General features: G+C 46.0%; 1 protein-coding gene across 1 annotated transcript in view; it reads right to left on the bottom strand.

Moving 5' to 3' along the window:
• LOC126470783 (plexin-B) overlaps positions 1-12009 on the bottom strand; it is a 1233199-nt gene that overhangs the window by 743031 nt on the left and 478159 nt on the right. The gene's annotated exons all lie outside the window — the stretch shown is intronic.

Here is a 12009-nt window from a genome sequence, read left to right as displayed (position 1 = left end):
AGCTTTATGAAGTTGATGTTTTTACGTTATAACTTGTGTGCTATAAAAGTATACCGCTTCGATGCTACGACAGAATGATAACCTATCAACATCGTGTCTTTTTGGTACAATTTACATACTAAATATCAAATAATAACATTTTTACGCACAGTCTTTACGCAATGGATGTCATTTACAGAGCTATGGTTGTAACGCCGAAGCTGTAGCATAGTTGATAGTGTCATGATTTCTAGAGCAGAGATGAAAAACGAAGCATTTTTTTCACCTTTTGTTTTCTAAAACATCCTGGGTCTTCCTTATACATTTAATACGAGAATTATCTCAAAAGTCGGCGTCATTTGTTATAAATAATGTATCCGTCGCAATTCTTGTTGCAAAGGCCAACGGCATACATACAGTGTCTAAAATCAGTATACAACTGACATTAGACACTATATCTAACTATATTCAATTTAAAACCGAAAATGGGGTGAAAATTCAATTGAGTTAAGGAATAACTTCTACTGGTTTGTATCTAGGATCGTTGCACAGCTTTATGCAGCGTTCCTGTGTCAGCAATTCGCTGTTCAAGCCATTGACGAGTCCAGAATCATGTTCACGATTTGCCGGCCGGTGTGGCCGAGCGGTTCTAGGCGCTTCAGTCTGGAACCGCGCGACCGCTACGGTCGCAGGTTCGAATCCTGCCTCGGGCATGGATGTGTGTGATGTTCAAATATGTGTGAAATCTTATGGGACTTAACTGTTAAGGTCATCAGTCCCTAAGCTCTCACACTACTTAACCTAAATTATCCTAAGGACAAACACACACACCGATGCCCAAGGGAGGACTCGAACCTCCGCCGGGACCAGCCGCACAGTCCATGACTGCAGCGCCCTAGACCGCTCGGCTAATCCCACACAGCAATGTGTGTGATGTCCTTAGGTTAGTTAGGTTTAAGTAGTTCTAAGTTCTAGGGGACTGATGATCTCAGATGTTAAGTCCCATAGTGCTCGGAGCCATTTGAACCATTTTGTTCGCGATTTTTTCGGCTCTTCTTCCACAATCATTAACAGAGTTAACACAGGGATTTTATGCGCGTCCATTTTCGTAAAGAAACTGTGTGTCTTGCGAGCCAGAGAGGCTGAGAGCACGAATCAAATTAACCAGCTCGTTCCGTGTGCAGACGGCGCTGTCTTTTTAATGTCGGATGTCCCGTCCGCGTCCACGTCAACGATAGCTGGCTCGTCCCATGTTAGGACGGCCTTACTTCAGCAAGATAATGCTTTCTTGACCCTCCTCGAGACCAGGCACAGTTTCGTCTCTTTCAGATAAACGTCAACAATACATTTCATCTTAGAAAAGACAGAGACAGAAATAAGTCCTTTTTCGTGTGGTAACCATAAGAAGAAATAAACGCAAGGATGTATATAAAGTAGCTCAGTTTTGTTACTGTTTGAGATTATGTCGAATTCGAGGTCATTATGAAAAGGCGAAAATACCGCAGTTGTAAAGTAGTTGTGAAAGCAAAATGACGAAGCCTCGACCTATTCCGGTATTAGCCTTAAATGATTTAGCAAAACGACGACGAACAAAATCAAAATGTCCGAATGGGACTTCAAGCCCAACTCGTTCCGAATACAATGCCCGTGTCTGAAGTGTTGCGCCACAAAAGTAGCTCGTACGGGAAAATATGAAACGAAAATTCCGTAGTGAAGAACCTTGATACTTTACCAGAACTGATTAAAATAGCTTGTGGGAGACCTAAATCAAAATGGAATCACAGAGACTTGTTACGAATCCTTCGGAATGCAAGTTCAGGCGTGTTAGCATTGCTCGTTGGCAATAAGAGTTCATGCACATACAATTGGCATAACAAACTCTTCTCAATACTGGGTGAATTGACAATGACTCCATGTTCAGCAATGTACGAAATGAGAGAAAGTTTTAGGCATAAAAAATAGTAGTTTTCTAAGTTCCATCATATGAACCATTTGATAATGCTGCAGATTACATTGTCTTCCTGTCAATTCGTGAACTTCAATAGTTGCTGTCTAACAATTTACAAGCTGTGAAAGTAACATGTAAGCTGCCTAAGTGGCGTTAAATGAAAGGCTTCCATCGGTTTGGAAGCCACACGACATCTGTTCGTTTTGTAAGCTACTAGAAAGTCGTCTAACTTCGAATCTACACAATAAAGGAATTTACAACTAGAATTACGCTCGTTACGACAGTCGAGTGCAATAATAGAAGCAACAGTAATGGAACGGAACGATGAAACTACCGGCGCCTCGATAAGATAAGAGTTGTGCAATGGGCAGAACCATCTAAGTACACCATTATCTCAATGTGGGAAGTATTCAGTGTCTTTCTATGACACTAGCCTGATTATCAGGAGGTAGGTACAAGTTGAATTTCCATACTGATATCGAGCCTTCCAGAATACAAGCACAAAAATACCCCAAAGATGCGATCATAGGCATGATTTGGAATATGTTTAGCCGGCCGTTGTGGCCGAGCGGTTCTAGGCGCTACAGTCTGGAACCGCGCGACCATTACGGTCGCAGGTTCGAATCCTGCCTCGGTCATGGATGTGTGTGATGTCCTTATGTTAGTTAGGTTTAAGTAGTTCTAAGTTCTAGGGGACTGATGACCTTAGACGTTAAGTCCCATAGTGCTCAGAGGCATTTTTTGGAATATGTTTACTTAAGTATCCAATGACCGTCACTTGAATAAAAAGCGTTTACTTGGTGTGAACGTTTCTCTATTTCACTCTCCACGAGTACGTATTGACAACACTGATTACATTTCTAATCCTTGATTTTCTGTTCGTAGGCGATTCTGTCCAAGCAGTAGCAAAATCATTTCTCACGATCATTTTTGTCAGTCATCTGTCGTTCCTTCGCAGTATATGGATACAGGCCAGTCTTTTTTACTGATACTTTTTCTCAGTTTTTCAATCTAACTATGAATGACATTCATCCCAGGTTTCCATAGTGTTTTATTTTATGAGATTTTAAGTACTTTCTCCCAATTCTATGTTCGAACTTCTCAAATTCTCTGTATGAAGACTTGTTTCTCAGCCTAGCGATTCTTATGTCTAAGGAGCAGTCAAATGAAAACGAGACAGAGAGAAAAAAGTAAGGAAACTTTATAATTTCAAAAGTAATCGCCATAACTGTTAATACATGTATTCCGCTGTGAGACAAGACGGTCAAACCCTTCATAGAAAATGTCTGCGGTTGCCCACGGAACCATGATTTTACACAGGCATGCACCTTCTCGTCTGAAGCAAATCGATGGCCATGCATGTCTTTCTTCTTTCTTTCTTTCTTTCTTTTGCTTGTGCAGTTTGTCCCGCGGATACGCAGGGTCGGCATGGTTAATCGGATGTGGCAATGTTAGTTGAAGGGGTGGCCGGAAGCCCTTCCTGCCGCCACCCCAACTGTCTGCGACTAGTGTAATCCATGGGATAGTGCGAAAGTGTTCAGACGTCTGCGACCCGTGTAGCTGAGGTGAGACGTGGGGTCAAGCCCGGTATTCACCTAGGGGGATGTGGAAAACCGCCTAAAAACCACATCCAGGCTGGCCAGAACACCGACCCTAGTCGTTCGATCCGGGGCGGCGCGTCTACCCGAGTCCAGGAAGCAGCGCGTTAGCGCGCTCTGCTAACCCATGTCTTCCTTCATGGCTGCAAAAACATGGAAATCTCATGGGCATAGATCAGGACTGTATGTTGGACGTTTAAGGACTTCCCAGCGAACCTTCTAAAGCGTACTCGAAACAACCTTGCCAACATGTGGGCGGCTATTATCCTGCACCATTCCTGAGCCATTCTAGTTTTCCACTCGCTTTAATCGCAGAAAACAAGCAAAATATAAACCAGAAATGCGGGATAAGGACTCAAAATCGACACATTTCGATTTCCACCTCAACGTTTGCTGCTGGGCCATCGTCCTCAGTGAGACGAGAATACCATGACACCACCAAGCTTAATTTTACTGATCATATGATATTTCAGAATTCAGCGTATTTCAAGTGGATTTATAACTCCTGCAGTTGACTACCGGTTGAGGTTCTCTTTACACGGGAACGTGCACAGGCTGGACGCAGCAACACGCGCCGGTACCATACAAGCCTCGTATCTATTTCGCCAAATCTTATTAAAGCGCGTCCTGCAAATTCCCGTGGCCTCTGGAAGCGCAGATCGCGATAAGTTTGGCGGCCAGCTAATAGAGGCGTGACGCGCGTGCGGGTAAGCTCTCATTATTAATGCAATTGGTAAGTGCTGGCGTGCAGTGGGGCGTGAGTTACAGCGCGTATTAAGTAAATGCGAGCCCGCTTATTACGTGTGCACCTTCGCTGGCAAAAAAGCGATAAAGAAAGACCGCCGCCCTCCTCGTCGCCCATTAAATCCGCCATAACAGCACCGGGATGCAAATGCACGACTACAGATTAAACACCTTAATCCTCTTTAGCGATTAACAATTTTAGAGAATTTTTTTAATGTACAATGTTCTGAAGGACTCTCCACTTTTAACCTTTTCTCAGTTTACAAACATTGACAAACGGATTTTTAAGCGCAAAAATGTTCCGGGAACGCTCCTCTGGTGTAACGTATACGAACAATAAAAAGCCAGGCTGTGCTACTTTATACCAATCACACAACGGACTGCTGTGCAAAAGTAGCATATCCTGCAGCAGCAGGGAGTGAGCAAAACAAAATGGGAAAAATATAAAGAACGCAACTGTTCTCGGGGCTGGAACGTTGAATTATGCTCTGTACTTAAGAGAAAACAGCATTCACTGTGCATAGCCGTACGCCGTATCACAGTTCCTTGTGGAAAGTGATTCTAGAAACAGCTGGATGAGCGCCATACGAGAATGCTCATGAAATTTCCGGTTACTGCGCTCGTCTCCGCTTGTAACAGTTCGTAAAACGAGAGGAAAGAGTTTAACTGGCATGGACGTGTTTTTGTGTTCTCGTCTGATTACCGGCTGTTTACTGCCAGAATTCTATAATATCAATGCAGTCACGCTTGGAGCATGTATCATACAGCACAAAAAACGTGTGAGCTCATGTGGCCGCGCCGAGTGGTCGCATGGTTTGAGGCGCCATGCCACGGATTGTGTGGCCCCTCCCACCGGAGGTTCGAGTCCTCCCCTCGGACATGGGTGTGTTGTTCTTAGTATAAGTTAGTTTAAGTATTGTGTAAGCCTAGGGACCGATGACCTCAGCAGTATGGTCCCTTAGGAATTCACACACATTTGAACATTTCTCTCTCAAGTTCCTCAAAGGAAAGTGGGAGGATTACATTGTGCCTTCGAGGGAAACCACTATCTGGCTTGAAATTTTATCTGAGCTGCGTGTGTACGATAATGATGCGTTGTGCTGAAGAGGCGCGTTCATCATTACATGTTCAGCATTCACAGTCCTTCCAATTTCCTGCCATCCTTTCTATATACGAAATTTATGCTTTTGTCTAGATGTCGTCAATTGGCTGTATCTTCTTCTTCCTCTGATTCTCTACCCAGTCATCATTCCTTCTCATCCAGTATCCTAGCCAATTTCTTTTCTTCCGCATATCTGTTTCCGGTATTTTTATTTTCCCATTCGCCAGTGGAAAACAACCACATTCCTTATTTTATCTATCCATTTCAAACCTTCCCTATTTCTAGAAATCCACAAATTAAAAGCCTCTAAGCATAATCATTTGTTTAATGCAGTGTCTATGTCTAACATATGGGGAAAGACTCCATAGAAAACACTTCCGGAATATTCACTGCTTGTGCAATGAACCACAGAAGACACTCCTGGTCTTGTAAAACATTTCTCTTGCACTAGCTATACTTTTTCGTCATAATCCTCTTCATTGACTATCCGTCATGATTACTCAACACACACTGTCGTCCGAGTTGTGAATTATCGGATGATGTTTTTCCGCTTTCCTGTATGCGGTAAGCCGGCCAGTGTGGCCGAGCGGTTCTAGGCGCTTCAATCCGGAACCGCGCGACTGCTACGGTCGCAGGTTCGAATCCTGCCTCGGGCATGGATGTGTGTGAAGTCCTTAGGTTAGTCAGGTTTAAGTTCTAGGGGACTGATGACCTCAGATGTTAAGTCCCATAGTGCTCGGAGCCATTTGCATGCGGTAAAAATCTTCGATCGGTGCGTCTTGAAAAACCAAACACTTCGGCTTCGTTCGTTACGGAGGCAGCCACCATACGAGCACAAACAATTTACCCACGTTCGGATGCACTGAGCACCCACATAATGCAGTTACAACTACACAGAACACTGTTCTGACCACGACTGATACTTGCAATGTATTGAGGACACTGCAAAGTTGCCGTTCGTGGCCAATTACAACAGCAAACCTGCAGATTTCGCTGGCATCTGCATTTATGTTCAAGCAAGCATTTCTTGCAGTGTTTCGACTATTAGTTCAACTTCTATAGTTATGCAGTCACATGTTATGAATTATAGTCATTTTAAAAAAGATTAACTGCTTCCAATTTACTGACCAGTACGTAATACGGTAAAAAATATAGTAATCGAAACAAGTACGTTATTTTTTGCGTAAAATACGGTACAACTTATTACAGAAAGTTCATCTGTAAGGTATGTGATGCGTAACGAAAAAGCATTGACAGATTGCTTTTAGAGTAAGCTCAAGTTCACTCCGTGATATAGTCCGCAGCTCGTGGTTGTGCGGTAGCGTTCTCGCTTCCCACGCCCGGGCTCCCGGGTTCGATTCCCGGCGGGGTCAAGGATTTTCTCTGCCTCGTGATGACTGGGTGTTGTGTGCTGTCCTTAGGTTAGTTAGGTTTAAGTAGTTCTAAGTTCTAGGGGACTGATGACCCATTTGAACTCCGTGATATACCGTAAAATGTTATTACAGATGGGAAAGCTGCAGCAGCGTAATTTAGAAACAAAGTCGGAGTGCACAGTAATGAATATTTTTTCCTTCTTCTTCTCCTTCTACTACTACTACTACTACTACTACTACACTACTGGCCATTAAAATTGCTACATCACGAAGATGACGTGCTACAGACGCGAAATTTATGCGACAGGAAGAAGATGCTGTGATATGCAAATGATTAGCTTTTCACAGCATTCACACAAGGTTGGCGCCGGTGGCGACACCTACAACGTGCTGACATGAGGAAAGCTTCCAACCGATTTCTCATACACAAACAGCAGTTGACCGGCGTTGCCTGGTGAAACGTTGTTGTGATGCCTCGTGTAAGGAGGAGAAATGCGTACCATCACGTTTCCGACTTTGATAAAGGTCGGATTGTAGCCTATCGCGATTGCGGTTTATCGTAACGCGACATTGCTGCTCGCGTTGGTCGAGATCCAATGACTGTTAGCAGAATATGGAATCGGTGGGTTCAGGAGGGTAATATGGAACGCCGTGCTGGATCCCAACGGCCTCGTATCACTAGCAGTCGAGATGACAGGCGTCTTATCCGCATGGCTGTAACGGATCGTGCAGCCACGTCTCGATCCCTGAGTCGATAGATGGGACGTTTGCAAGACAACAACCATCTGCACGAACAGTTCGACGACGTTTGCAGCAACATGGACTATCAGCTCGGAGACCATGGCTGCATCACAGACAGGAGCGCCTGCGATGGAGTACTCAGCAACGAGCCGGGGTGCACGAAAGGCAAAACGTCATTTTTTCGGATGAATCCAAGTTCTGTTTACAGCATCAAGATGGTCGCATCTGTGTACGGCGTCATCGCGGTGAACGCACATTGGAAGCGTGTATTCGTCATCGCCTCACTGGCGTATCACCCAGCGTGATGGTATGGGGTGCCATTGGCCACACGTCTCGGTCACCTCTTTTTCTCATTGACGGCACTTTGAACAGTGGACGTTACATTTCAGATGTGTTACAACCCGTGGCTCTACCCTTCATTCGATCCGTGCGAAACCCTACATTTCAGCAGGATAATGCATAACCGCACGTTGCAGGTCCTGTATGGGCCTTTCTGGATACAGAAAATGTTCGACTGCTGCCCTGGCCAGCACATTCTCCAGATCTCTCATCAACTGAAAACGTCTGGTCAACTGGCTCGTCACAACGCCAGTCACCACTCTTGATGAACTGTGGTATCGTGTCGAAGCTGCATGGGCAGCTGTACCTGTACACGCCATCCAGGCTCTGTTTGACTCAATGCCCAGGCGTATCACGGCCGTTATTACAGCTAGAGGTGGTTGTTCTGGGAACTGATTTTTCGAGATCTATGCACCCAAATTGCGTGAAAATGTAATCACATCTAAATTCTAGTATAATATATTTGTCCAATGAATACCCGTTTATCATATGCATTTCTTCTTGGTGTAGCAATTTTAATGGCCAGTAGTGTACTAGCTAAGAAAATGGCAAGAGGGAATATAGGCACGGCATAGTAGAGATACAGCGACAGGAGCAAATGTTACAAAACCTTCCCAGTAGCTTCGCATAAACATACCAACTTCCTTCTTTCTTCCATTTTTGCTTATGCAACTTGGCTGACGGTCAACGAGCACGCAGCAGGAGGCAGATGGGCCTTTGAGTGACGCGTTATCGAACTATCTCCCTAGCGCGGCTGCAGCTGCCGATGCAAACAGTACGAAGAATCAAACTGAACGCGACTATTCACTGAGTGCAAACGTGGCTGCGATCGGAGTATACGCGCGGGATTGAAGCATATGCGCATATTCATGACACTGACGTGCAAGTCTTGCGCAACATCACAGAATGCTAAGAAAAGCCAACAATATCGTTTTGTAGTTTGCTGTGGGCTGACGGAAAGATTTTAGTAGTGGACCGCTGTGGGGTACGCATTTTAAATTTTTTCACTTTGTTTCAGAGCTACGTTGCGACACTGGTCTGTATACTCTGCGACTAAGGTCCCGAGAGGGCCATTCTCTCTGGGTGTTCCAGCTTTGAGGGAGACGACAGTACACGTTTCATCTGAACATTTCTTCATTTTGTTGATTGGGTACGTATTGGCGATTTCGTGTCATTGATAGCTACCTGAGATTAAGTTCATGCGACATTTAGTTTACAGATGGTGTGACGTTGAATAAATAACAAAACGGCTGACTGTGTAATAATTGCAGCGGAACTCACAAGGAAATTAAAGACAAACAGACGCGATCCCATTCCATGGAGTACTACCATACGAACACGTGCCCATGTATGTGCACGCAAAACACACACACACACACACACACACACACACACACACACAGAGAGAGAGAGAGAGAGAGAGAGAGAGAGAGAGACCGATAAAACTGTGCATGGTGATTTGCCCGTGCCTGGCTGGTACGGTAAGAAAATATTAAAAAAAAAAAAACAACGGTATCGGACGTATTCTGAACCTCAGCGCTACGAGGTTAAATTGCGAACATGCATTTTCCAGGCAGATTGGGAAACAATGGGTACTCCACGCAACTGAAGATAACGTTAGACGAGTAGTTCGACTGATATCGTCACTAAGTACGCTACAAGGCCAACGCTAGCCGATGACAGCGTGAACAATTCGTGGTTTCTACGACATTACAGTAGCAATTTATACTAACACAGGTCGGGATGTAGACTTTTGCTGCGTAACATAAGATGTTACAGTGAACACAAGACGACAGCAGCTGAAATGCTCTTACGCACATTCATCTAGATCAGCTCTGAATAGTCATGTTCGGTATGGTACAAGTCCACTCATGCCAAGAACGTAGATGTGGCTCTAAATGAGTCTTGCCGGATTATCATGGGTTGCTTAAGACCTACTCCTGTGGACAAACTCCATTGGCTCGCTGGCATAGCTCCTCCTGGAATCAGACGTGAGGTAGCTGCGAGATATGAGAAAAGTAAGGCCACAACGAAAGAAGCCCATCACCTATATGGTCGCCAGCCCGCACATCCTAGGCTGAAATCAAGAAAGAACTTCTTGAAAACTACTGAGGCTCTCATCGAGAATCCACATGTGGCAAAGATCAAGCGATGGTGGGACGAATGTCGGTATTTGGGAGAATGGTCGGCTCCAAAGGAAGAACTTGCCCTTGGACATTCGGAGAAGTGGTCAAAATGGAGGTCTCTCAATAGATTACGATCAAACACAACGAGATGCAAGACCAGTCGCGGTCTTGGGGTTTGTCTGTGGGCTCAGTTCTTTGCCACTGTGGCGTTGAGCAGCCTAATAGCCATTTCCTTCAGTGTTCCTCATCACCAACCACCTGCACCATGCAAGACCTTATGAGAGCTACACCAAATGCACTTGAAGTGTCCAATTTTTGGCTTTCTTTTGTGTAAAATTATATCAATACTTATATATATACACTCCTGGAAATTGAAATAAGAACACCATGAATTCATTGTCCCAGGAAGGGGAAACTTTATTGACATATTCCTGGGGTCAGATACATCACATGATCACACTGACAGAACCACAGGCACATAGACATAGGCAACAGAGCATGCGCAATGTCGGCACTAGTACAGTGTATATCCACCTTTCGCAGCAATGCAGGCTGCTATTCTCCCATGGAGACGATCGTAGAGATGCTGGATGTAGTCCTGTGGAACGGCTTGCCATGCCATTTCCACCTGGCGCCTCAGTTGGACCAGCGTTCGTGCTGGACGTGCAGACCGCGTGAGACGACGCTTCATCCAGTCCCAAACATGCTCAATGGGGGACAGATCCGGAGATCTTGAGGGTAGTTGACTTACACCTTCTAGAGCACGTTGGGTGGCACGGGATACATGCGGACGTGCATTGTCCTGTTGGAACAGCAAGTTCCCTTGCCGGTCTAGGAATGGTAGAACGATGGGTTCGATGACGGTTTGGATGTACCATGCACTATTCAGTGTCCCCTCGACGATCACCAGTGGTGTACGGCCAGTGTAGGAGATCGCTCCCCACACCATGATGCCGGGTGTTGGCCCTGTGTGCGTCGGTCGTATGCAGTCCTGATTGTGGCGCTCACCTGCACGGCGCCAAACACGCATACGACCATCATTGGCACCAAGGCAGAAGCGACTCTCATCGCTGAAGACGACACGTCTCCATTCGTCCCTCCATTCACGCCTGTCGCGACACCACTGGAGGCGGGCTGCACGATGTTGGGGCGTGAGCGGAATACGGCCTAACGGTGTGCGGGACCGTAGCCCAGCTTCATGGAGACGGTTGCGAATGGTCCTCGCCGATACCCCAGGAGCAACAGTGTCCCTAATTTGCTGGGAAGTGGCGGTGCGGTCCCCTACGGCACTGCGTAGGATCCTACGGTCTTGGCGTGCATCCGTGCGTCGCTGCGGTCCGGTCTCAGGTCGACGGGCACGTGCACCTTCCACCGACCACTGGCGACAACATCGATGTACTGTGGAGACCTCACGCCCCACGTGTTGAGCAATTCGGCGGTACGTCCACCCGGCCTCCCGCATGCCCACTATACGCCCTCGCTCAAAGTCCGTCAACTGCACATACGGTTCACGTCCACGCTGTCGCGGCATGCTACCAGTGTTAAAGACTGCGATGGAGTTCCGTATGCCACGGCAAACTGGCTGACACTGACGGCGGCGGTGCACAAATGCTGCGCAGCCAGCGCCATTCGACGGCCAACACCGCGGTTCCTGGTGTGTCCGCTGTGCCGTGCGTGTGATCATTGCTTGTACAGCCCTCTCGCAGTGTCCGGAGCAAGTATGGTGGGACTGACACACCGGTGTCAATGTGTTCTTTTTTCCATTTCCTGGAGTATATATATATATTGATATCTCTGTACTTTTGACACGATAAATAATAATAGCTCTGAAGTCTTGCTTCTTCCATGCTGCTATTCGAGAGGAGTAGGCCACATGCAGACATCCTCAAACGCCCCCCCCCCTCCAATTTCTTCATACCATGCTTTCCAATACTAAAAACGTGAACTCATTACTAACTGCATAAACCATAAGCACAGTTATCCACACAAAACAAATGCCTGAGACGGGTTGGAGAAAGTCTACAACATATCATACCCTCTTGGACAGTACCAGCAAACA

The sequence above is a fragment of the Schistocerca serialis genome, chromosome 3 (assembly GCF_023864345.2).
Source record: "Schistocerca serialis cubense isolate TAMUIC-IGC-003099 chromosome 3, iqSchSeri2.2, whole genome shotgun sequence".
NCBI classification, from domain to species: domain Eukaryota; kingdom Metazoa; phylum Arthropoda; class Insecta; order Orthoptera; family Acrididae; genus Schistocerca; species Schistocerca serialis.
The sequence above is the reverse complement of the archived record's forward strand: the minus strand, read 5'-3'. Positions and strand labels throughout refer to the sequence as shown.